We start from the raw sequence: 27,982 nt of genomic DNA on the forward strand, positions 1-27,982 counted from the left end.
GGAACCTGGCAGTCAACTCTTGACTTCTCTTGAGCCACTGTTCAGAAGGAAGAGCGTTTTCTGCTGGTCTGTGAGAATGCTGTTGTCAGTCAACAGAGGAGCCAGAAACTTCCTCCTAGCTGCATTATATAAAAAACAAAAATGTAGGATATGATAAACTGACTCATCACAATTCATGTTACAAATACAAAGCCTTTCATCGTGTGGTATTTTCATTTCCTTACCGGATCTCAGGAAAGATGACATGATGTTACATCTCACCAAGGAGATTGCATGTCGGAGTTGGGGTTCAGGAAATAAATATAAACATTTGGATATATTTGTTCCCCCCCCCCAAAAAAAATACCAAGACACAAAGGTGAGCAGAATTTACTAGTCTGATAATCAGACTCATACTCTAAATCAGAGGCCCTTTCCGCACGGGCCAAAAACGACAGCCTGGGGCGGTAAAAACGCTGCCCCCAGGCCGCCGTTCACACAGGCTTGACTGTGCTCCCCCTCCCCCAGGGCAGCGTCAGGCTGCCCTACACAACAACCCTTTAAAGGGTTGTTGTTGAGGGGAAAGCATCTTCCCGACGGCGTGGTGCAAACCGTACCGCCGGGAACAAGCTGTTTCCCCTTCCCTTTCCCATTTACCTCTCGTGTCGCAGTCCTGCTGGCCTCCTAAGTCCCTCCCTCGCTGTCCTCTGACCCCTGGAGGTCGGAGGGCAGCGTGGGCGGGGCTGAGGAGGCCCGCAGGACGGCGACACGAGAGGTAAATGGGAAAGGGAAGGGGGGAAGAGGCGGCTCCATGCGGAGCCGCCTGCCGCCTGCCGGCCTCTCCAGAGGCCGTCCGCATGCCTGCATGCGAACGGCCTCCGCCTCCACGCCGGCAGAATTCTTGCCGGTGTGGAGGCGCCTCGATGGCCATGCAGAAACGGCCACAGAATCTGTCTCTGATTCTGCTAACACTTCATTAGAGGACAGAATAACATTTTCCAAGTTGCAAGAGAGAGCCTTGTGAAATGTGATATGTCCACAATAGCTGTCTTATTCTGAGAGAAAATTACTTGGTTGGCAAAGTACATTCCCTCAAGCAGAAGGATGCCCCCCCCTCCAAACCATTCCCATACCACTGGAGAACTGGAACTCATGAGAGGTTTTTTTGCAGGGGGTGGAGTGCTAGGAGCAGCATTCATTTCTGGCTACAGCAGGCTGGAGTGATGAGGAGATCCTATTCCACTGGAGGAACACACCAAATGAATTCACAATTTGAGCATATAAAAACCAAGTCATACGGAAAATCAGCTGGGCTGCATTTCCTTGTCTGGGGAATTTTGAACCATGACTATCCTAGTTTTAAGATATTGTGCCAGCATGAGGAACAGGTAAAATTCCGGGATCCTTCCACATGACCTATGACTTCTCATCTATCCCCAGGAGTGCTATAAAAGGCTCAAGCATCACAGCATGTCTCCCTTCCTCGACTATTGGTCATGAAAGACAAACATCCATTTTGTTTCAAAAAATAATACAAATAACACACGCGCACAGGGGTAATGGGCTTGCAGCCCAGGACTGGCAGCCCTTGGTCCCTTGTAAAGTACAGCTATTTCTGACTTTTCTCATACTTGGAACCTGGTGCTGAAGCACTTCTTACACCAGTAAAAAAACATGAGATCGGAAGGGGATCTAACTCTCGCCTGGAAACTCTCGCCTGGAAATCTTGGCATATTTGCAGCTACAGTTTGGACTCTCTTATTAGTCTTTTCCTCTGAAGTTATAAACAAGTACAGAAACCTTTATTAGGCATAGTATGGTACAGTTATAAGTTATAAACATTACCCTTCAGTCCCCCAAGAATTGTTATTTTCATCATGTGAAAAAAAATGCATTCACTTGCAACTTAAAATCAATATCCAGCCCATTAAATAAATCACATCTTAGTGGCTAGTAGCCAATGTCTGAGTGACTGGTCAAACACTTTGGCTCTGAGTTATCTGGGACAGTAACGATTTTCATTTCACTTCTCCATACGCCAATTCCAAGTGCAGCTGAATAATAATTGAGAAACCCGGAAAATCTATATTAGCCAAATGGTTCGGCTGTGAGCTGCTAATTTCAGGGTTGTGAATGATATTATTTCATACCTCTTTAGGTTATGTCAAACCATTTTTTAGATTATAATGTTAAGTATAAATTATAGCAATCACATTGTTACTGAAGTTTCATAGGCATTTGACGTGGAAAAATTAAGTGGGTGATTACTATTTCCTATCATGAATATCAAGCTGCAGTTCCCAATTAGTGCACCACAACAAGCATACTAGGGAGAAACTGAGTAGTTTATTGGCTCCTGTGACCCCAAAGTACTCATCCACAGAAGAAGTTTCCTGCTGCATCTTTGAATAATTATCTGTTCTGGCATCCTTCCAATAAGTCCTCACTTAGGCTGGGTAACTCTGCCATATCAGGTGTAATTGGATTAGTTTACAATCCCAAACAGATTCCTGTTATGATCAGTGGGTTCAGAATGGTGTAAAGGCGCAACAACAGGGCCAGAGGAAAGTGAGTAAACCCTGCCTTTGACATATATTTCCTTTTCATTCCAACCACAAATTATTTTCAGCAGCTTTACAGAGAGAAGGCAAACATGTCATCTTGTTAGCAGAAGAGATTTCTTGCAAAGACTCTGAGAATGTCTTTGCAAAGAGAATAGGTTTCTTTTTGTACAAGTTCTGCTAAAGTTAACACCTGCTCTCCAGACTACAGACATTAGTTTCCCTGGAGAAAATGGCAGTTTGGGGAATGGTGTCTATGGTATTACATCCCAGCTGCATTTCTTTGCCTCCCCAAACTCCACCGTCCCCAGACATTACTCAAATTTCCAAAGGCTGAGTTGGCAACCCTTTACTGTAGCCAATGCTTAGGTCTAAGTATACTGAGTGGCATTTTAATTTATTAGTCCCCTCATACTTTCTCCAAAATGTATGGATAAAATTAGGGGCAGGTTTGTTTTTATAGCAAGAATTGTGGCTTTAACACCCACCTTACCCCATTATATATTAGTAGGGTTACAAACCTTCAGGTGGGACCCGGAGACCTCCTGCTATAACAATAGCTCTCCAGACAATTGAGATAAGTTCCTATGGATAAAATGGCTGCTTTAGAGGGTATGTTATATAGCATTAAACCAGTGGTGGGATCCACTCGGTTCGCCCTGGTTCAGGCAAACCATTTGTTAAAAGCCCCCTCACTCCCCCTCCCCTGGGAGAGGGAGCGATGAGGCTTTTAGTGCCTCAGAGCCCAGGGCAGGGAGGAGAGCCGAGTCGGGCAGCACTGGGGGGGGGGTTGGAGCAGAGGGATGTGGCTCGGCACTCCTCCCCACCCTGGGCTCCCGGGGTGAGGAGGAGATTTGCTGAGCCGGAAAGCGCTGGGGGGATGGAGCAGAGGGCTCTGACAGCTCTCCTCCTGAGCCAGAGCCCTCTGCTCCACACCCCCTGCATTGCCCAGCTCAACTCTCCTTCCTGCCCCAGGAGCCCAGGGTTAGGAGGAAAGCTGAGCAGAGCCAGAGCCCTCTGCTCCGCCCACCCCAGTGCTGCCCAGCTGGCTCAGCTGTCCTCTTCATCCAGAGGTGGTAGTGAGGGGGGCAGTGTGAGAGGGTGAGGGAGGGCAGCCGCCTTGGAGGGGCAGAAAACTCAGGGGGGCATGGAAAACTGGGGGGGGGGGCAAAGCTGAACTGGTTGTTTAAGTATTTGAATCCCATCACTGCATTAAACCCTTCCGAGGTCCTTCCTCTCTCCAAACCTCACCTTCCCCAGGCTCCACCCCAAATATTCTAAGTATTTCCCAACCCAAACCTGGCAAGTCTAAATATTACTAATTGGTCTACATTATTTGATTGTATTCTGTGTCTCTTCATTCTGCAGTACCTTGCCTGTCTTATGGTGTTTTAAAATACAAGAGGGGTTTGTATTGTGGTCTAAAGGTATGCTCAAAAACAGTATTGTTGAATAATCTGTTCCATTCAGTGATTCTAAATGAGACTTGCCAGCATATAATATGGCAGACCATGCAATGCATATTCATCTACATATGTTTTACAGAAATATGACAAAATAAATCTGCTCTCTGTTCCAAGACTGCACTCCCGGAGATCTTTGGGAGGGAACTGAATCCTGAAGAAGGGACATTGTAGCAACTTATTCTAAAAGGAGAACTTTTTCAGGGGCAAAAATTGGGGGCAAGAGGTTTACCAGGGACAAGTAACAAAAGATATGGACTGTCTCTTGTAGCTAGAAATAAGTTTATTAGCAATAATGGTATTATTGCAAAATTTCATCAAAAAACAAATACATTACCCATCCTTAGCACCAACAGAATACTTTTCTAAGTATTCTGAGAATATTGAAACCTTCTGGGTGACTTTGGGCCAATCACTCTTTCTCACTTCACAGAATTGTTGTGAGAATTAAATGGAAGCAGGGAAAACAATGTAACAGTTTGGGTCCGCACTGGGGAGAAAAGCAGAATGTAAATATCTAAATGAATGTTTGAAAACCTATCTTGTAAGCTGTCTTTCAGAATGGCAGCCCACATGGCTGAAACTAGGCCCTAGATTTCTAAGTATAGCCCCCCTCCCAGTTTTCTGTCTAGTAACCCTTCAACCCACTGCGATCAAAGGAAGCTGGATTCCCCTCTCAGCTTTAATACTGAAACCCAAGGCGTTTATTTTACATAAACACCACATCGACTGTCATTCAGCAGTCGGCGTTGATTTATGGGCTTCCTGAAATTTTGCATTAATTCTGACTTTACTAATTCATAGAATGAAGATATTTGACCTTAAAATGTTTCTGCCAAAACCAAGAGAACAAAACAACATCTGGAAACCTAGGGGGGGTTCTCCCCATTATAGCACTATAAGCAGCACTATAAGCAGCACTGTTACATAGTGGTTAGGATAGGGTTGCCACCTTGGTCTCATCAAATACTTAGCTGCCATTCTTCCAGGGGAACGGATCTCTGTTGTCTGCATGTCAGTCGTAATTTTCAAAGAATTTCATCTGCACCTGAATGCTGGCCATAGTAGGCTGGAGTATTTCAGTAGGATCTCGAAGAGTTCGGTTTAAATCCCTCTCTGCAATGAAACCAGTTGTTAAAATGGCGGATTGGCTCAGTTGTTGTTTACTTTGCAGTGGGAGAAACCTGTTGAAATAGAAAACCATGGGAAAAACCCACTGCGATGCGCACAGCCACAAGGTAAACACTGCATGCATGAATGGCCTTAGATCAGGGGCAGAGCAAGGGGAAACTGTGCCTGGGGCATGTGCATGCCCTGTGCCCCTGCTGCAACACTGCATTCCCCCATCTCACCCCAGAACACCCCCGGAATGCCATGCCACTCCCCGGCCATGCCCCCAATGTGGCGTGTGCCCAGGGCATCATGCCCCCCTCGCCCGCCCCATTGGTGCTATGCTACTGTCTTAGATCCTGACACTATGCCACTGCCTTAGATCCTGATGTCTTGCCTGCATCTATGTCTGGCATCTTCCTCTGAAGATGCCAGACACAGATGCAGGCAAACCATCAGGAGAAAATGCTACTGGAACACAGCACACAGCCCAGAAACCCCACAACACTCTAATGATTCCGGCCATGATAGCCTTCGACAATACACAAAAAGCATATTACTTATTACTTTACAAATGGGGAACATAAAGTGAGGTTGTTGAAATAAAATAAATGATTATTAATAATCCTCTTAAAATGTTATATTGAAAAGGTGTCAAAAGGTGGGGGGACATTTAAATATACTATAAATTGATGACAATTATATGTGACTTTAATTTTCAATATTTGGGATTTTTAGAAATTTACAGTAGTAATCAACACTGCAAATTTTTTATTTATTCTATTTTTTATAATAATACATCTTATAGTATTGTTTAACATCACTATCAGGTTTATCAAATACTGCATAGGGTGCCTAATGATTTATGTTAAGATTTTTATGATAATTATTAGTTAATGTTCATTATTACACCAGTATGTACTGTTCATAACTGCTATCATCACTTACTGTTTACTATACCTTTTACTGCAGATCAAAATGGCTATCCACTTGTAACTATTTTTGTAGAAGGAAAGTTGCTCCTGCAGAAGCATTTCTTATCTAAGATGCATTAGGCTTACCACAGTCAACCATTTTCTTAGTAGTTTCTCCTCTCTTGGGTTTCCCCCCCCCCTTTACTTCTTATTGAGCAATTAGGCAGCACACAGCGTGTATGCTTTCCTTATATCTAAGGGGAAAAAAACTAGAGCCTGCTCCTTTTTATCTTTAGATTATCTGACCAGGTGCTCAGAAGCATAATAAAATTCCCCTTACTTCTTCATGGGCAATAGAGTTGCCCCTTCCCTCCGGGTACCTCATAATGAATTCTGTGTGGTTCCTGATCATTCCTTTGTTTTTCCAGATGTGGGAAGCAATATTAGCATAGGATCAAACACAGTGTGAGCTCACTAGCATAGGATCAAGCACAGTGTGAGCTCGCCTCCATCCTAAGCTTTTGTTATCTTTGTGGTCCAAGCGGAGAGCCTCACTTCGATACCACAAGGACCAAGGGAGAAATAATCCAAAAAGAGCCACCTTTCAAACTGTTATTTGCACACTATACTTTAATCATCTTAGCTAAATGGTCACCTGGATTCTACTAAAGATGCTCCTTCTGTCATGCCCCCACAGAGGCTTTTGTTATTTCCCCATTAAGCTTCAGTTTCCCCATAGTTAGCATGAGTTTTGTTCATTGTAAAGTCTTCTAAGGGAGGGAATTTTAGTTAGCCCCTGTCCCTTTAAGACATTTCCCAAGAGGCAGTCTTCCTTTCTACCCAGCAATCCCCTGTTTTAGCTCTGGCCAGTCAGAGCGAGGTGCCAAGGGTAGCTGGAGACTGTAATATTTGTGACATATATGGTGGTCCATAGCAGTCTATGGTGATATATAGAGCACAAGTTAAGGTTAACAGCAATTAGAACCAGACAAAGACTGAAAGAATTAAAAGGAAGCAAGACACAGTGGACTTTCTTGAAAGCAACCAAGAGAAGTCACAGTCTACAGCTTCAGATCTGCTCAAAACAAGCAAGTACTTTGATTTAGACAGACCCAAGGGAGGAGTTAGGGTCTTAATTCTCCTAAATAATAAACCTATTGTTGAACTGTTGAACCTGGCTTGTGTCTCCCACACTCTAACTTAGCCAAGTACAGGGCACCAAAACCAGATTCACTTGGGGGGCGGGTGGGGGGGGGGAAGCACACATTCTCTTTAGAGAAATAAGAAATCTCTGGGATTCTGTAACGAATCTAATGTTGGCATTAGGTGTGAATTAAACATATGATAGTAATGTTTATAATAATCTAGAATTCATTTTCCCTGCATTAGATCTGCAGCCAAAACAAGCAAACCAAAGACAAGATTCCATTAGTTAGCAAATGACAAGCAGTAAGATGGGTGTTTTCTTTTTAGAATTTTGAATATAAATTATTACATTTACTGCAAGAAGGAAAAAAAGGTGTTATTTGCATCTTTGCCTTGTTCTGTCAACATATCTCACAGATTGCTGGATATGCGCAGTGATGCATTCTGGTAATGCTGGGAAGGCCCTTCCATTTCCTGATGTCTGTTCCATTTTAACATTAATAGGACGATGCTTCTGGCATCTAGAAAATAAATTATTGTTGAATTAATTTGATTCAGAGGAGATTTCCAAAACACACACTAAAGATGAATTTATCGTGGTCTTGAAGTGACTCTTTCTCATCTCTGTAAGAAAATTATTACGTTGAAACATTTAATTGTCTAAAGCTGAACGAGATGTTTTAAAACATTCTTCTGCTTTCCCCACATCTCGGCAAAGTAACTACCCACCAGCTTATAAAAAAGAAATATGTTATTGCAAGACTCATAGCCAGCAAGCAATTCTTTTAAACAGCTGTTTTGCTTTATGGTTACATATTAAATTATCTCAGTCCGTTCAAAGAATTTATCGCACCTTTGGTTTCACAATCTTCCTTAGTGGCAATGACTTTTTGGCTGTTTTGTTACAGATGAATTTTAACCATACTTTCTTTAAAGGGGTTGGAAATTTAGGGTATTTTTTAGTCAGAAGGTTACTATAATTTACCTTCTATAATTTACTATAATTTACCTTTACCTTCTAATCCAGACGTTGAATAGAATAGAATAGAATAGAATAGAATAGAATAGAATAGAATAGAATAGAATCTTTATTGGCCAAGTGTGATTGGACACACAAGGAATTTGTCTCCGGTGCATATGCTCTCAGTGTACATAAAAGAAAAATAAGAAATAAGAAAATTAATGATATAAAGATATAAAGATTAAAGATATAAAGATTAATGATATAAAGATTAGCATTTCCACTGGACATTTCCTTGCGACTGAACACCCTGAAGGCAGGGGTGGGGTGCGGGTGGGGGGGGGGGGAGACTGCAATTGCAATGGCTAGCTACACCCCCACCATGGCATTCATCATTACCTGAAAGTGTAAACACCTCCACATGTGTACAAGAACCTTCATGCACCTTCAGTGAATCTGCTTTCATCAGGGTTTGGGGGTAGAACTTGCTACTGGCATGCTGGAATGTTGAAAATCTTTCTGAAATCTTGTATTTTAGAAAGGAGGTTTTGTACTTCATTTCTTGGGTCTGTCAGACATTCTGGCAACTGGTCGGAAAATTGGGGCAAAGTGTTGTGGGAAAATTAAAAAGCTGACAAGAACTTTAGGGTGGAGACTGACTGCGTCTATTTAGCAGAAGTGACAAAGGATATCTCTAGGAATTACCAGATAATCTCTGGTAAAATCATAAAGTTTCTGAAGATTTCTGGGACTAATTTTTGTAACTGCTGTTAAAAAGCTTTGTCACTGTTGTTAAAAACCTCTTGTTAAACACACAGGATTCTATTTTTAAAAAAAGACTGGGGCAGGGAATCTTCCACCTCCATCAGGGGTTTGCTAGGCTGACATACCTCACAAGCTGGTTGTTGTAGGGATGAAATGGAAGAAACGGGAACAAATCTGTTTTGGGTTCTCACTACTCAGCTTGGGCACAGGTCAGCCAGGCTGTGTTGGTGTTGAAGAAACACACAAAACCTTTAACTTCTGTCAGAAAATAATAGGCATCAGAGGCTTTATAACATTAAAAGATGAAAAATGAAGTTTTATTAACAGAAACAATGAAAAATGGTTTTATGCAAAATAATAAAGATTATAAAACAAGATGTTGGTAAGTTGAGATGTTATTATTTACAAGTTGTTTTGATATCTTTCTTCACAGTCGTTATAAGATGGTTTTTGGGTCACTAGCTTAGTGCCTTCAATATGTTACATTCAGTTTATTATATAGAAATATATTCACACCAGTACAGATGAAACAATATTCAGTTTCTCCTTTTACTTATTGGAAGGACATCCAGGTAAGTATTCTAAAACAGTTCCTCACACACTGCCTTTTAAGACAAATCGTTCCACTAGATATCTTGCCTGCACTTTGCTTAACAGACAAGGAATTCCAGCTACCCTCAAAAAGCCAATTTACTCTCTCCATATTTCTATATGTTAGGATCCCCACCCAGAGGCGGAGCTGCAATGGGGACATCTGGGCCAGTTCGCCCTGGGCACTGCCATTGCAGTCATGTGTCAGGGTGGAGCAGGCTGGGGCAAGACGAGGGTGTTTGGGGGCATTTCAGGGGCTGGGTGGGGCAAGGGCAGAAGTGGGCACACAGGCAGTTCATATCCGGGGCGCAGTTTCCCCTCCCTTCGTCACTGTCCCCACCACTCCCATAAGCTTCACTACTTAGTATCTGAGTGTGGGTTCCCTTCACAAAAAACAACCAAGCAACCCATGGGGTTATTTAGTGTCACTGTTTCGTTAGCACCAGGGACTCAGTACAGGTTTCTTGTTAATCTGATCCTTCAGTCTTTCAGACAGAGTAGCCTAACCAATATAGAAAGGAACTCCTTAGGCACACATCCGTTCACAAGCTCCCTCTAAAAACTAATTCAATGCATTCATTCTGGCACTCTGATCAGAACTCCTATTAAAATCTACTCTTAGAACTCTGCTCTTCACAGCCAGCCAATCTCAAGCAGTCCTAACTCCTTGTGGACTGCAGTCCACCTGGAGTAAATAAGGTTAAGTGTTGTAATTCATCACACCAGGTAAGCAGGCAAGCTGGCAGGTAGGAGGAGGGAGCAAGAGCTAGAGATGTATGATCCAGGCCAGATAAGGCAATGGCACTGCTGGTGGGCAAGGGGAAGAAAGGGGGGCTGGATCAGTCCCCCACTCTCACTGTGCAAGCCAGGCTGTCATTGGAAGTGGCTTTGTAGGTGAGTGGGCTGGCCAGCAGGCTGGCTAGCAAGTGGGCAATCTAATAAGGAAGGGGGTCTCTCCCTGCTTGTTTCAAATTAAAATAGTTCTAGATAGATGTTATAAATGTGCAAGAAGGAAGCTAGCCAGATTCACATGCTAGCACCAATCTAATGATTCAGTGTAGTCACCTCCTGTTTTATTATAATTGGATGTAGAGTATTGTGTGATTAGCAGGTGTGGAACTGAGATGAAATTGCCCACTTTGGGAAAGTTTATTATCTAGAGAGATGACAGGATGGTTTCTTTGCAAAACCCAAAAGGCTTTGAGATCAGAATGGATTCTTCGGTTCCCCAGGAAGTCCAGGTTAGACTGCCAGAAACTTCCAGCTTGGGGAACAGGAGAGTCAAACTGATATAACAAAAGGTCCTGAAATAGGTCCACTGATTATGGTAGAACTTATTTCTCCAAATAGACATGTTGTATCAGGATGAAAACACCCTTCAGCATTAACTAAGCTAGACACAAGAAATCCAGCCAGGACACAGAGACACAGATAACACTGATGGTGTCACAATTCACTCTTTTCAAATATGACAGTTCTCCTTCCAGAGGAGAACAGGGCACAGAGTTTTTGACGCTGGTTCTTCAAAAGCCTTGAGGGCCTGCTGTCCCTGTCCTCCACAATGTGTCAAGCAGAGATGATATAACAAACTGGCAGCCAAAATAGAACAAGTCACCAGGACCAGATGCTCTTCATCTAAGAGCTGAAAGAAACCCAGAAGAGAAAGCCGGCTATTCACTTGAGTTCAGCAGAAGGCCTCTGTTGACCTCTGCTGATTTTGGACAAGGTCAGTAATGTATAACTACACCTAATTTGGCTGGTGCACATTTTTAGTTGATGCTGAAAAAAATAAGTGTCCTACCATCTTTTGCTCATGTTCAAGATGACTAAGGTTGCCAGCCTCCAGGTGAAGCCTGGGAAGCTCCTAGAATTACAACTGATCTCCAGATTATAAGGGTCGGTTCCCCTGGCGAAAATGGCTGCCTTGAAGGCTGGCCTCTGTGGGATGCCTGCTCATCTCTCTCCTCTTCCCAAACTCAACCCTCCCCAAGTTCCATCCTCAAATCTTCAGAAATGTCTTAAGCCAGTGCTGGCAACTGTAGCTGAGGAGAGTGTAAAAAGGCACCCTTTGGGGGAGAAGGCAGTTCTTCCAAAGTTTCTCTGAAAATATAACTGCACCAGAATATTTACAGAATAAATAATTAGCACTAGCTTACAACCAGCTTTCACCCACATGTAATCATTATATAGGAGCCGCGTGGCGTAGTGGTTATGTGCTTGCACTGCCACTCACACTGTCAGGAGTTCAAGCCCCCTGTGGGTTAGATATCCTGGCAGCTAGCTCATAGTCAACTCAGCCAGCCAGCCATTTCTTGGTCGGTAAATGAGTACCTAGCTCATAGCTAGCGGGTAAAGAATATCCGTGAAAAGCAATGGCAAACATCCCCACAAAAACAGCTTGCCTATAAAATCACTGCTCGCAGTGGTACCCCAGGGTCAGACACAACTGAAGGGGAAACTTTACCTTTAATCATTATATCTCTTCATCTTCATTTGCCAGTTCTCAGTGTTGCCTTCAGTGATCAAAACCTACCTAAGACACCAGCTTTACCATTGTTGAATATTCTATGAACTTGTTCATTCATTTCAAGAGATTTGAGTCTTAAGATGCTGTAAAATTGAGCGATAAGAAATGTGAGCAAGTTTCACAATTATTATGACTGATTTTAATTTTATGGAGAAAATTTTTCAACATGCAATAGAAATACAGATTCATAATTACCATTGACCAAAGAGCCACATTACTACTATATACCCAGTGTGCCATCCAACCACACAAACACACACAGAGAGACATATAATTAGATGTAGCAATGCTAAATATATGTATAGCTTTGACCTTGTTAAAATTAGCAGTTTACGTATGAGCTTAGGGATTGTCTCTTTCCATCACTGTTACCCAGTAGTCAGTCTTTGTGTATTTATTTTATTTTATTTATTTATTATTTAAATTTATAGACCGCCCAATCCCCAAGGGGCTCTGGAATTTGTCAAAGAGCCACAGAAAGATTTGGAGAAATTCCTACAGCTTCATCATGTGAATGATATTTTTCTTCCAGATTGTTTCTGGGCTCAATTCAAGATGCTGCCATTGACCTTTAATGCCTTATATGGCTTGATGGCAGCATACGTTAAGGACAGCCTTCTCTCATTCAAACCTACCCAACCACCCCATTCAGAGACTTTGCTGGGGTTGCCCCCGCCATCTGAAGCTAGACAGGTCACAACCCAAGAAATTCGGTCATAGCTTCAAAACTCTAGAACTTCTTCCCTATGGAGATTAATTGATTTCCCTCTATTACATCTTTTGCCAGCAGGCAAAGATTTTTTTTTTGATTCATCTGGCATGCCCTCAATAGTGGTTACTGGCTCTCTTGCTAGTTTGTTTTAATTAAACTTCTTTAAATAATTTTAACTTGAATGTGTTTTTTTTAAAACTTCTTTCTTGGGTTGTGACCTGTCTAGCTTGTGGACTCTGATTAGGTGAAAAGGTGGCATAAAATGTTTTCAATAAATAAATAAATACATTTTCCTTAAAGCCTGGAGTCCAGCCTGGAGTCCATGGCCCTTTCCCCACTTACCGTTTGCGGCGCACTACTCTCAGCATGAGTGATTTCTGCCGCGGGGTTAGCGCGAGCCATCAGAAGGTGCCGTTTCTCCAGCACCAGAAATGACGCTGGACTCCGCGCTGAGGGGACGTGAGAGCGGCAGAGTCGGGGAGGCTGCGTTGTTGCCGCCTGGACTCGTGGGGAGCACCGCTGGACCCCGCGCTATTTGGGGAGAGTAGCGCGCAGCAAACGGTAAGTGGGGAAAGCGCCAACGTTTGGGAAGAAGGTGCTGTTTGAAAAAAAGCAAAGTTGCCTCAGGTAATAATAAAAGAGATAAGGATCCAAAGCTAGTGTGCCAGGTGATCATACACATTTGCAGGTAGGGCTTCAAGGGTATTAATGGGGAAATCAGCAAATTTGTTATAAATTTAGAGGGAGGTCAGCAAAGGTAGATGAGTTTCAACATGTTTGCTTGTTTATTTATTTATTTATTTATTTGTGCACTTTTCTCCCACCCATCACACAGATGTTTGAATCACTAACATTCCCAGTGATTAGGGCTAATGTGTTTGTGGTGTCACAAAGAGATGTAAATAGTGACACTCCACCCACTATTTGCTTTAACAGGAAAAATTAATTCAAGGAAACAAGTCCTGCACACATGATATCACGTATAAAATCAACCCACAGAGGGAGAGCTGATGCAAGCATGTTGGCTTCATTCCCAGTTTACATACGATCACTGCTTTATAAGCACAGGGTCATACTCATAGGAAGGGTACAGCATAAGCCCCTCCCATGGTCAAGATTCCTTTTCCCATGTTCTGATTCTGGCAATCCAACCATGAATAAGGGGGAAATTGAACTGTGCTTCTGACATCTTAAAAGATCATGATTTTTTGTGTGACTAGAGCAGAACATGTATTTTCTCACTTGGGGGTATGAAAACCCATACCTTGAAGGATCGGGGTTTCTGATCATACATTCTGAAGCTGGAAAATATATGCTTTTCCATTTCTACACAATATAGGGATCACACTATCAAGATGTGTGCGTGATGCAATTTGTCATGCATGGTCAGATTGCCACAGATTGCCAAATTGTAACATCTGAAAATGGGTGATAAATGTTAGAAAAAGCAGCATTCCTAGTCACAAGGACAGAGTCTATATGAGCACCCTTTCTGCATGTGTAAATTTTGTGGAGTTCAATGTAGGGATTAAGAGCAGTGGTGGGATTCAGCAGGTTTGCACCTCTTTGGCAGACCCGGTTGTTAAAATGGTGCTTGTAAACAACCAGTTGCTAAATTATTTGAATCCCACCACTGATTAAGAGCTTCTGCTTGCCTCCTCCCAACAATCCTGTGAAGTTATTTAGGCTCCAAGAATGCCCAAGGTACTCAAGGGAGTTTTATAGCTGCACACAGATTTCAAATCTGAGTCTTTTCTCCCTCTTTCTCTGCCCCCACCCCTCCACTCTACGTGTTACAACTGGCCAATGAGAAATATTACTTTGATACTTTTCATTAATTTATCATTCTGGGATGCTAGCTTAGCCATTGGTCTTCAGATCAGGGATAAAAGTTCATTCAATCTTTGTGGAGGACTTTATATTAAGCTTAGAACAATTTAATCAGTACAATCTACAGAAAAGAAATTTATCAACCATTCAGTGGAGGTCTAATCCCAAGTATATGTGTGTTTTTATCTTTTTTGAGAAAGAATTAATCAAAAATGTAGATTTCAGTCACACAGATTTTGTTTTCATTACGTTTGTTACAAATTTTATGTTAATAAAACCTTTTTAAAACTTTTAATTAGTCAAAAGAAGTAAGTATGTGTGCATTTTTAAAGGCTCGCCGAGGCATTTCTTTTCTTGAATACTGAAATTTAGAGGATATAAACTTCCCCTCAAATGCTATCCATCAGCCTCTCCCTGTACAGAGGGATTCATTCATTCATACAATTTCATTTCATTTTTTATTAAAATCTTAATAAATCTTCTCTTGCCAACCTCTCTAACTGAAGCTCATTAACATATCAGAAGATAATTTATAAGCCATGTCACATATATTGTTCCTCTTATATCAATTTGCCATTCTTCTGCTCTTGTTCCTTTTTTAGAATATTAGGAATTATTTCAAATATGTATTAATGATCTTCTTTGAGTAAAAATTTTAACCATTGCAATTCTATCCTTAGAATAAACTTTGGAGGAGCAGTCCTGTTTCTTCCTGAAGACAGACAAAATGGCTTGGCTAGAGCAGAAGGGGTCTTTTGCCAGCCCTTGAACCACTGAAGTGGTACCAGCAAGTGACCTAGACCTAGCTGGTCAATCAGCTATCTTAGGACTGTGAAGGGTTCTCAGCCATGACAGAATTAAGTAGGGCCATTCAGAGAATCATCCCAAGCCAAGACTCCCTTATACATTCATTCAAATCTTAGGGTTTAGGAAGATGGAACTCATTTCTTTTAAACATTTCTGGGCCACGTTTTGTCCTGACCTGGATGGCCCAATCTAGTCCAATGTTTTCAGATTTCAGAAGCTAAACTAGATCAGCCCAGAGAAGTCCAAAGTCATTATGGAGGGGCAAGCAGTGATAAACCACCTCTGAACGTCTCTTGCTTTGAAAACCCTATGAAGTTGTATTGTTCAGCTGCGACTTAATGACACTTTCCACCACCATGCCACCTTTCCATGCAAATAGGTTCCCAGGTTTAGGATTGCCCTGTTAGCATCACTCTCAAGCGCCTGTTGTATAGAGTTGCTGTAGCATGCAGACACTAGGGAGCCTTCAACATAACCATACACACGTTGAGTAGACTCCTTATGGTTCTATGTGAAAACCATTTAAATTGTGCGCCCACTACATTTGAACTGTCCAGTTTTGTGCTACAATGATTTCTCTTAGGCCCCTTCTGCACAAGTAGAATAATGCATTTTCAATCCACTTTCAGAGCACTTTGAAGTTGGATTTAACTGTGCGGAATAGCAATTGTGAAAGTGGATTGTGACAATTGTGAAAGTGGATTGAATGTGCATTATTCTGCATGTGCAGAAAGGACATTACATGCTTTTCCTGGTGTGTTACATAATACATACGAAGTGTTAATGCTATTTACTGAGGTAGATTTATCACATTTGCAATTTGGGTCAATGTGCACAATACATTCTACTTCTTTGAATATTGGGGAGAGGCCAGAAGCTACACAGAGCACTGAGTGGCCATCTCTGGACCACTGAAAACTTTATCCAGCAATTCCTCAACATTTATTCCTTATTTAAGCAGACACTGTCCATAATAATAGCTTCACAATTGTAAAGACTGGAAACTTACTTTTAAAAAATAAAATTAAAACTAAAATTATAAGGAAGCTGAACTTCAGCAGCTAGAACTACATCCTGTGTTAGCTTTCCCTCCAGTTCAGTATGCATTCAGACAGTCCTGAACCTTGGCTAGTTCAATACAGGGACTATAAGCAATCGAAATACAGTGAGACATCAGCTTTGGTAAGATCGTGTATATATATATATATATATGATGAACTGAAGATTGAAGAAATACTCAAAAGATTGAAGAAAGATTGAAGAGTATACTCAAAAAGTCAGTCTTTTCTTCAATCTTCAGTTCATCATAGAGTTATGGCAGAGTGACTTCCTCAGCTTCTTTGCCACTCTGCTAGGTTCCCTCTTTGACACTCTAGTTTTGCATTGAGGCACGGAGTCAAAAAGGGAAAACTAATCATCTCTTCTTAAGTGCTCAACAATCACCTCAGTCAAACTCCAGTTTTCCTCTTACACTCAAACAGACTAGACTTGTGTACCTTAGCTGTTCTTATGTTAATGCCACTGTATTTGTCCCCCATTTTCTTTCCCCTTTTCTGGATGCTTTCACTGTTTTCTCTATCTGTCTTCAGCAGCTGTTAGAAGCTCTTTGGAATCATATATGCTTGACAAAATTGCTCATAAAGACAGCAATGTGAGTGACAGCAGCTTCGCTGTGGGCTCCTGGCCACACAAGTGAGACGGCACACTCCCGTCATTCTATATGCCATTTCAACAAAAGCCAGTCTGCTCTAGCATTAACTCAGATACTCACCGAGTGCTCAGCTTTCCTCCAAGTTTTTTGCAAGTCTGCCTCTGTGAACATTTCAAATGACAAAGCAGCCAGGCCTTGCTCTCTGTTATAAAAGCGGTGCATCAAAAGAAAACAAGGTCTACAGGTGCAAAAGGATGACATTCGTCATAGAAAACACTTGCCCCTTTCGCAGATGTACTGTGAATCTCTACAGATGAGAACAGCAAGCAGGGGGTGAATCAACATCTCACTGTAGCCTTTACTGGAGCAGTTACGCCAATGATAAATAAGTCAACAGAATGACTGAATCTACTCAGCAGACAACAGCTAAGAGTGAACAGGAGAAAATAAATGGGCTTTTAAAAATATTTATTAAATGTTATTATTCCACATCATTATTATTCCACATCCCTCAGGGATGGGGCGGTATACAAATCTAAACAATAAAAATAAATAAATAAATAAATAAATAAATAAATAAATAAATAAATAAATAAATAAATAAATTTTCTGTTGCACTGTGGTATGGCACAGATGGCTGCCAATCAGTGGTGGGATTCAGCAGGTTCACACCACTTCGGCAGAACCGGTTGTTAAAATGGTGCTTGTAAACAAATAGTTAAATTATTTGAATCCCACCACTGCTGCCAATCATCAATGGATATTCAAAAAATGTTATATACATGCATGTGTGAAGTCTGGTAAGTTGATATTTGTTTTACTTGCTTAAAGTAAATCTCTTAAATTTTTTTATATCACTATCCATATCACTATTGTGATGGTTCAGTATTATTATTCTTTTTTTAAGCTGGCTGTTGATGCCCTGGAAATGCCCACAAGGAGTGGCAGGGGAGAGGGATACCGGAAGGAGAAGAAGTCTCAAAGCCAGGGGAAACATCAAGGTTTTTCTGCTCTCAGAAACCATGGGGCTTCTGGGATCTGCAGCGCTGTCAGTCTGAGCGCATCTGAAATCAAAACTCTTGCCCAGAGGAAACATACCTTCATTGCAGGACAGAGCACCAGAGTATAATGGGCTGAAGTCTGACTTTTAAAATCAGAAGGGGAACATACAACTTCCCGTACCTTGTCACCCCTGGAACTGTCTCAGAATCCAGATTACCTTTGGGGTAGGGATAAAAGAATTTGAGTAACAAACCACAGAAAGGTAGCCAAGGCCGGTTTTGCATGGCAAAATTGCTCCTCTGTTGGCACGGGGAATACCCCATTGCAATCGGGGGTTCTGCACAGCTCCTGGCACTGCAGCATTTTTTCCCAGGGGTGTATCTGCCATGGGGACATGGGGAGTCAAATGTTCGCAGGCGCCCCTCCCATTTGGTCACGTGGAGGGGGCGCAAAAATTTCAGGTTCATTTATGTGTTTTTTGTATTTTTAAAATGTTTTTCCGTTATTGGCCTGCAGGGGGCACAGTTTTTAGCCTAGTAGCACCAAAAATTCAGGGAATTTTTGGGAAACTCTGCTGACGATACCACCCAGGTTTGGTGAGGTTTGGTTCAGGGGTCCAAAGTTATGGACTCACAAAAGGGGAGTTAATGGGAGTTAATAGGAGATGAGGGCTATACCTTTGAGGGTCCATAGAAATGAGGGACAACCTTGGACAGAAAAGTGGCATGCCCACCCCACCAAACAAGAAAATCCCTGCCCTCCCCCCCATGCATTGAGTTTGCAGGGGGTGGGAAACGGCAATTCCCTCGCACCCGTGAGGATTTTGCAGGGCGGAAGCCTACGATTCTCTTGCACCAGCAAGGATTTTAGACTGGGGGGGGGGCGCAAGGGCACTGATTCTCAGCGCCTTATATGGCTTGGTGTCAGCATATGGCTGCCTGGATTAAAAATTTTTAAAAGTACTGAAAGCGAGTGGGGGGAATGAGATGAGATTCAGCCAATACGAACACAGGAAACAGAGGCTGCCCACGCATGTGTGGAAGAGACTGCGGAAGAGCTTGCAGTGCTTATGGGAAAGCCCTGGGCTCATGGGGAACCAGATGGGGCTTCCCACACTGGCCCTGACTCGAGTGAAGGAAAGAGCCGGGCAGCTGTGCGGTGCTACAAGCAGGGTGAGAAGCCCCACAGCAGGTATGCTCCCTGGATATGCCATGGGGCATTTCGAAAGTGAAAAAACAGCCCAAAAGAGAAGGAGACTTCAGTTTGCCTCCTTGTGTGCCTCTTATGAAATTGAAATTTACCAGCCCCATTCACCTCCATTATGTGACTAGGGCAAACACAGGATTAAACAAACATTGCAGCCACCATCATCTACTGATAAATTATCCAGGAATTCAAATTCATTCAAGCTATACAATATCATCCCCCTCTTAAGTTAAATAGTGGTATTTAGGACACAGTGAACCTAGAATGACTGCATAAGTTCTTCAACTGTGTTTTGAAAAAAAAGAGACTTCTCTGAAGTAGAACGTGTAGGTTTGGTCACCAGTCCCATGCAGAGATCTCAAAGAACTGTTCCTCTGCTTTCTTTGATGCCAGACATCAAAATAGACTTCACCCAGGTATTAGACTTTGCTTTCAAGATTTAAGTGAAACCAAGAGTCTTTTTAAACAGGAATTTAGTCCTGATTGAGTCATAAATTAAGAGGTGGCCAGGCAAGTGGGAAGTTACATTTTCTGGCCTAGATATGTATCCCTCTAGTCCCATATGTGCTATGATTATTCAGTGGTGTTATAAAACATGGCACATTTTCAGGAATGTTATGTTCATCAGTATCCCTTCACAAGCTCCTGGCTGGCATTAAAACAGATTTTGGCATTCACTCTGGCCCAGCTTTAGAACCATATCACACAGATATAACAGCAGTTACTTCCTTGTAGGAAACTGGTTGTACTTCTTGTCATGGCAAGGAACATCTGCATGTCTCAGTAACCTTGTATACACAATGGCAGGAAGTAGTCACAAAGGGAAAGCTCTCACAAAGGGAAAGCTCTTACCCTCTCCCCCACACACACATCATATAAAAATGCATTTTTATTAATCAGACATGAAAAATAACATGCAGGTTCAGGCAACATTCTGTTTTATGTAGGAATTTTGTCTTGTGTTAAATGACCTTAGGACTTGCTTGGAGCAGTATGTAATGTCAAAAGTAATCTACATTGTTTGTGCTTAATATTTTTTTCCAAATCCCTTCAATTTCAATTTATAAATGGAAAAGCTGACAAAAACAACTGAATAATAACATGCATTTGATAGTTTTCCTTTTTCACAAAGAGAATTCTACTGCCATCAACAATCTATTTCAATCAAGAGAGCCAGCATGGTGTAGTGGTTAAGGGTGGTGGGCTCTCATCTGGAGAACTGGCTTTGATTCCCCACCCTCCCCATGAGCAGTGGACTCATATCTGGTGAACTGGTGAACACACTAATCCTGTTGGGTGACCTGGGGCTAGTCCTAGTTCTCTCAGAACTCTCTCAGCCCCACCTACCTCACAAGGTGTCTGTTGTGGGTAAAGAATGGGAAGGAATTTGTAAGCCCCTTTGAGACTCCTTATAGGAGAGAAATGTGAGGTATAAATCCAAACACTTATTTTTCATCTCTAACATTCACCACAAGCAGTGAATTGTCTAAGTGGACATATTCTGTATACTATAATTTTAACAATAGCAAGTGTGGAGCTGATGCACTGAAATTTCTATAGTGGCACTGGAGCAGGAGGATGCGAGTTCAAATTTCTGCTTACCTGTGAATTTATCAGAATTATTAACATATAAAAGACAGGAATTAATTCTCAGCTAAACCTGGCAGCTTCAGTTGTCATGCTGTAGCTGTGAACATGAAATTATGACTATTCCCAAAGCACTTGTAATTTTCAGTGGAAGACATGTCATGGTGCATTGTAAATAATTAGTGATATAATATGGGAATAACTCTGTACTCATTCTACATTGGTGTCCACTTAGGTCCATAAAGCACTATCAGATTAGCAACTATATCAGACTATCCCCTTTGGACCATTCAGAGTGGTTAGGTTGATAGGGGCAGATTCCGCACGGGCCAAAAACAGCAGTGTGAAAAACAGCAGTATAAAATGGTTTAAAATGGTGTAAAAGGGTTTACACTGTTTTCACACCGTTTTCACACCACTGTTTTTGGCCCATGCGGAATCTGCCAGGGTCTGTACTGGAGCAAACACGATGACCAACCATCATATGGTACTTCAATCTTATAGAACCAAGGAAGATCTTAACATTGTACTGTATTCTCTCTGGAGTACATCTCAGTGCATAGCTTTCTCTGCCATTGTATACCAGAGGCACGCAAAAAACCTGAAGCTCATTTTTTCTCTTTTTCAGGAGAATCCTATCTTTGTTCACATCATTTTCTCACACAAAGAAAAAAACTTGCCGTGTATTCTTCTATCATCTCTTCTGAGTTAAAATTCCCATTAAGCTGTCTTGGGTAAAGTTTTGAGACTGACAGCAGAGTTCTGCCGAGAGCTGTTGAAGAAGCCCCTTAAGACTAGGAAGTGGCAAGCTTCCTGAAATAGTCATGTCCAATATGCTTTCCATCCAAGTCAAGGCTTTGCAAATCCCCTTCAGCTGTGTTTGGTAGCACCAGGATGACATCAAGTGGTCAGTCAAACCAATTACTCTACTTCATAACAACCTGGGTTTTTTTTTGCCTAAAAACTTTTTCTCCAAGAAGATTACAAAAAATAACTCATTGACATGAAGCTTTTTCTCAGTTTCCTTTCACATACAAGAATTAAAACATTAAAAGGAAATTCATTCAACTCAAGAACCTCAACTGCTTCCATTTGCTGTAAGGGTATCCAGCAGGCATAAGAAGTCATCCTAAAGCTGCATTATTATGCCCTTCTGAGTTTGCTAAAATTCACCATAAGTTGTTTCAGGTTCATTAGTTGCCTGATCAAGGAAATGTACATGAACCAATGGCAGTGAAGGAGGAGGAGGATTTTTACTTTTCTCAACAGTAAGAAATCTCAAAGCAGCTAACAAACTCATTTTCTTCCTCTTTCCATAAGACTCCTTGTAAGATAGGTGGGGCTGACAGAGTTTGAAGATGACTGCGACTAGTTCAAGATCACCCAACAGGCTTCATGTGGAGGAATGGGGAATGAAGCCCAGTTCTCCAGATTAGAGTCCATCTGCTCTTAATTACTATACCATCCAGTAGAGAAAACAGCATCTCCCCAGAGTTGTTTCAGGTTGAGAAAACAGCAAAAGATGAAAGACTGGAGTCTTCACGTGCTGCAGCCTAGATCCAGATGGGGCTTGTATAGACCTGGGAAGCATTCTGCACAAGTCACCAAAAATGTTTGCAAAATGTTTTCAGTACCCCTTGTTTGTCTGTCCTCACTCTCTCAAAACACTTCCTGACCACCATTTGGTGATTCTTCCATTTTAAAAAAATCTTCATTAATTTAACGCTTCAGTGCTTCATTCTGAGATTATCTGTATATCAGGTATTTGATGCTTCGTAGATTTTATTTCCCCAAACTTAAAAAAAACCAGAACTGATTAAATAAATAGGAGAGAGAGAGAAAGAGAGATTAAAGCGAGCTCAAAAAATGGCACTAAGGGGAAGTTTGGGAACTACAGAGGGGCATGAGAAATGAGATACGCACAGCAAGTCAAAACATTTTGAAACCATTTCAGCAAAATAATCACTATTCTCAAGGAGGCATTTAAAACATTTTGAGGCTGGTAATGAAATGTTTTGGGGTGAAAACTATTTAGAACTCCTAGAAAGAAACATTTTATTCCCTCCCTCAAAATGTTTTAAAGTGTCTGTGTGGAAATAACCTAACTGATGTCAGAAATCCTTTTGGATCAGGAATCCTTCCTGTATTTTCAGTGGGTTAAGATGCACTCTGTTTTCTGCTTTGCTATTCCTCCTGTCTCAAATCCATCAGGCTCCAGCCCTGAAGCTTTTTCATTTTTTCTAGTGAACACAGGGCCCCACACAAGGCCCCACTTCTACTGAGCTGTCAGGCGGGCAGGATGCTGCCGCTCTGGCACTGATCTGCCCTCTCCACAGAGCTTTCCCACAGTACAGGAGTGGGGGAAGCAAAAAACCCACCTCACCTCCAAATCCCCCATAGATCAGATTAAAGACATGCCATGAAAATCATGGCGTATCTCTGATGGGAGTTCCGTTGCATACAGTGGTTGGGCAGACTCTGGAGGTCAACTAAGGTCAGCCCTGCCCCACCAGAATGCCCCTGGAATGCCTTCACCACACTGAAACAGTTGACCATGTCATGGGAGCATTGGCACAGATCTGGGTGCTGCAGCCAAGCATCCCAGGTCTCAGCCCGGTGCCAGCGGGTTTGCCTCAGAGAGGTCAGATCCACCAGCATAAACCTGCCTCTAAACTTTCCCTCTGGATTGGGCTGCCCATCTTCTGGGCAACACCTCTTCCAGACTCTTCCACTAGAATCTCAAGGTCTAATGAATCCTCATCATGAAGGACGGCCAGATATCTTCATAATGAAGAACTGCTAGTCCAGGTACCATTTCATACTTCTAATCATCACTACCATACCAATGGAAAAGGGCAATTTGACTCTTTTTCTGCTCCTTTTAGTTGTGTCAGTGCTACAACTAGGCAGTACCATTGCTGAAGTCCTCATCATCTGCTGGAGAGGGAGACAGTGCTTGAACCTGTTCTGACCCAGTCTTGATGATCTTTTGCAAGGAAAGGCTCCCATTTTGTTACAAATATGTAGGATCAAATGGCTCACATCAGTGCAGCTCTAGAGCTCCAAAGCCAATGCATGAAAACAATTCAACAATAATTTGTTTTATTTGTACAATTCAACAAATGATAACCATTTGTTAGTTTCCAGAAATATCTAACAGGCCACTGTGAGAAATATAAAGGATACTGAAATAGATCAATTTTGGTGGTTTGTTTTGACCCAGCAAACCATAATTCCCAATCGAAATTCATAGGAACTAGTGATAAATGTCAGAAAGTGATACAGGAATGATTTAGCATTTTTGATATTATGACCCAAGTCTTGGTATATGTTGCCTTCTGTCAGTAACCCAAGAAGATAGGGAAGATACTTACCGGAAGCACTGTAAATTTACTCACAAACACAGAAAACTTTGACACAGAAGGCTTGCTCTTTACACATTTATAAACCATTCATGGTAAATTTCATTGTGTATTGATAAACAGAAGAAATGTAGATGAAATCTGATCATTTACTGAGAATGCTCCATTATTAAATTCACCAACTTTATAGTGAAACACGTGCATAACAAATGCAGGAATGGTACACAATGAACCATGAAATAAGCTTTCTGATCATTTATTTCGTGCTACCACATTACACGTTTATACAATTACTGATTCAATACCTCTTTACAATACCTCTTTAAATTACTGATTCACTATCATTTGTATGATAGATAATGTAACACTGGCATATGCTATCCTGTTTTTATGGCAATCTTGCTTATTATTTCACTTCCTCGTATTTCACAAGCTTGTATCCTGCAGCCATGCTTTGCTAATATTTAGCATTTAAAGGCAACACATCCATTCCATTGAAATAATTAAGACCTACTTGCAAGTGTTTCTGGGAGTATAACACAGGTGGCATGCACTACATTTTACCTGAAAGTTATGCAGCCCAATTCAGGAGTGGGGGGAGAAGGGCAAATCAGCTTTTGGAGCTGGCTCAGGGCTTTGCTGGCATGTTTGTCAATCCTGCTGGCATAAGTGGCACTTATGCGGGTGGGAGGTCAAACAGGGAGTGCAGTGGCGCTCTGCAGCAGACAACCTGGAATCAAGCTCCAGTCCCACAGCTATGTCAGCCTAAACCTGACTGCCAGTTGGGGGTGGGCTAGGGATGTTCCCAGGGCAGAGCCAATCCTAGTCAGCCCAGGAATGCCCCAGCATAGGAGTCAGACCTATGCCACTCAAAAGGATGGAGTAAGTCTGTTTAGCCCTTTTTCTGGCAGCCAGGGACTTTCTTCTTTTTGCTGCCTCACCACACCACATGGATCCGCTCTGGAGGCGGGGTGGCAGCATGGCAGCGGCGCATCCCTGGCAGCAGCAGTTCTCTGGATTGGGCTGTACATTAACTTGGTGAAAGTTAACCAGCCCAGAAATGTTTCATGAAGTCTACTCATAAGCTCTTCCCTAGTAGCTGATTCTATCCTGGGCAATTGTCAGACAACATCTTCTGTAGATAAGCAGTAGACAAAAACAAAACAAAACAAAACCTGTCTATGTCTGTCAAGCATTTCACCCAGAAATCTTGTCATTTTTTTTCAGATCAGTTTTAGGAAAGCATGTTTACGTCTTCTGCAAGACTCACAAACAGCATGTACATGATAATTCCAAGAGATATTTTGAAAAGCCTTTTGGGCTTAAGCCTGACATTCTTCTCAAAATGTTGAGGAAATGACTTAGCCTTCAAAGACTGATAATCAGCCCAGTTCCTTGAGGGATCTTTCTAACAAGACAGTCACCTTGGTTTATTTGAGCTCTGAGGTTTCTCAAATGACTTTGATTCGAAATGACAACTCCTACTCAAGCAATGGATCTAGCATAAATCAACTTCTGTGCAATAGGCATAAAATTATACTTTGTTTGAAACTGCATGGTCTCCAAAATGCATGTACTCTAAAAGCATGATCCAGCCACTTCTAAGTTCCTTTGAACTGAATTAGGAATGGAAACATTCTAGCATACTTCAGAATCAGACAGTAATGATGGTTCAGTACTACCACCAAGTTTTAAGCAGTGTCAAACCCATTCCACCAAAAGTTTGATGAAGCTTACAATTAGCTTGCTCCAACATCAGCCATTGCCTCCTATTAGATTTCCTAGTAATGTGTGGAAAGGAGTGTGAGAAGGGTAAGAACTGGTGGCACAGAAGGTCAGCAATGATGGCGTTTTGGCAGGAGGTCTTCAGATAAGATTGATGCTTCCAAGCTTTTGCAAAGGTCTCCTGAAGACTGGGCTGATTGTGGCAGCATAGCTTTCCAGGTTATATATCATCATAGATTAGGGTATATCCTGGCTGCTTCACTGCTCATACAAAGCCACCCAAAGGTTTCCTCCTGCTCTCTTTCTCCTCTGCCCTCCATGCTGCTCTCTCTTCCCACACATCTCTTCTCACAGCTCATCTTTTTCACAGAAGCCCATGGCTTATCCTCTACCCATGCCAGCTCTAAGACAGCATTTTCTTGAATTCAACCCACACTATTTTGTTTTCCTATCCCCCCCCCCTTTTCTTTGATGTCATCTACTGTCAAAATTTATATTGAAAGCTCCCTGGAGTAGAAACTTGTCTTGCTGTTTATGATACTCAGTAATACACCATGTACATTGCTGCCACAAAATACATAAATAACAGTACAGCAGACTATAAGAAACGTTTTTGACTGTGTATGTAATTAAGGCCACTAGTTCATGTGGTAAAATTTCTCAGTAACGTTTCTGCTCAAGTCCACCAATGTCTACTGTTCCCCTTCCCAAAGTGACCATTTATAATTCTTCAACAGGGAGTTTCTCAGATAGATAACTTTTCCTTCTTTTTCCTGCCCCTGTGTGTGATTTTGTCACAGCTGACTTAGGGTAAACCCGTGGTGTTTTCAAGGCAAGAGAACCTGAGAGGTGATTTGCCATCACTGGCCTCTCAGTGTTCTCAGAGAATTGTAACTGGCCCAAGGTCACCCAGCAGACTTCATGGGGAGGAGTGGGAAATTGAACCCAGTTTTTCAATTTGGAGTCTGCTATTCTTAACCTCTTCACCATGCTGGCTCCCTTTTCCTGCCTACTTAAGGGAATTTTTTTGTAAAATTGTACATTTTTGTAAAAGTATGGAGAGCGGTCAAAGAAAAAGACAATATGAACCTCATGGTGAGCCAAAGGTCGATTCCCCAAGGTCAATTAATCTCATGATACTCATGCGAAATATCAAGGTTTCAGCAAGAACTCCCCACTGCTGAACTGCCAAACACAGATTCATTCCGGTTCTAGCCGTCCCTCTTCCATTATCACGTGTTTTTAAAGAACTTGCATGGAAGTGCACCTTTAAAAAAAAACTTGCACCAAAGCCGGATTGGTGGGGAAGATCAGGGGACAGAATCTAGGTTTATTTTCCTGCCATAGGGAGTGACGTGGAGCCTTCCAGCCCATCAGAACGCAGTGGGCTGTGCGCGATGCCCACGTAGCCCTTTTTATTTGTTTTGCGCTGGTGGTGGCTACGTTGAAATGTGGCTCCATGCAACGTGATTTCTGTGCCAACTGTAAACTAAAATTAGACTTTCGTGCCAGCGCAGCTGTGTGCATAAAGAGTGCCGAAAATGTCGAAGTCGGGCAGTGAAAAATGGCTACCGTTCTATCTATGCATGTGCATGGTGACATAGCCGAATAAAAAAATTTTTTAAAAAAATTCCCGCCCTAATAGCACAACAGCCAATCAGGACGAGGAAGAACAGAGCCACTGAGCAGATTGCGCATTTGATCGGGCGATTGTGGGGAGTGTTGCATTGCTTGAAACTGCAATAGACATCGAGGTCTTCACAAGATACACACTGCAGTAGGGAGAGAGAAACCACGATGAAAAGGTGCTGTTTCTTTTGAAACTTGGTTGTATCCACCTTTAATTTCTCAGTGGGGAAATCACCAAGATCTGTTGGTGGCAGAGGTAAGACTAAGAATGAATTGTTCTCAGTTCTCAAGGTTCTCTTTCCCAAGAACCTAATTCATAGCAGTCTGTAAAGTCTTTCTAATCCAGAAACAATTGAAGGAAGAAAAATAATCTTACCCAATGCCATTTAGCTTATTTTTGTGATTGTTTGTAGGTTTTATGTATTGTATTGAAACCAACTTAAAGGCTAATTAT

Source organism: Sphaerodactylus townsendi, linkage group LG08, assembly GCF_021028975.2.
Source record: "Sphaerodactylus townsendi isolate TG3544 linkage group LG08, MPM_Stown_v2.3, whole genome shotgun sequence".
NCBI lineage: Eukaryota > Metazoa > Chordata > Lepidosauria > Squamata > Sphaerodactylidae > Sphaerodactylus > Sphaerodactylus townsendi.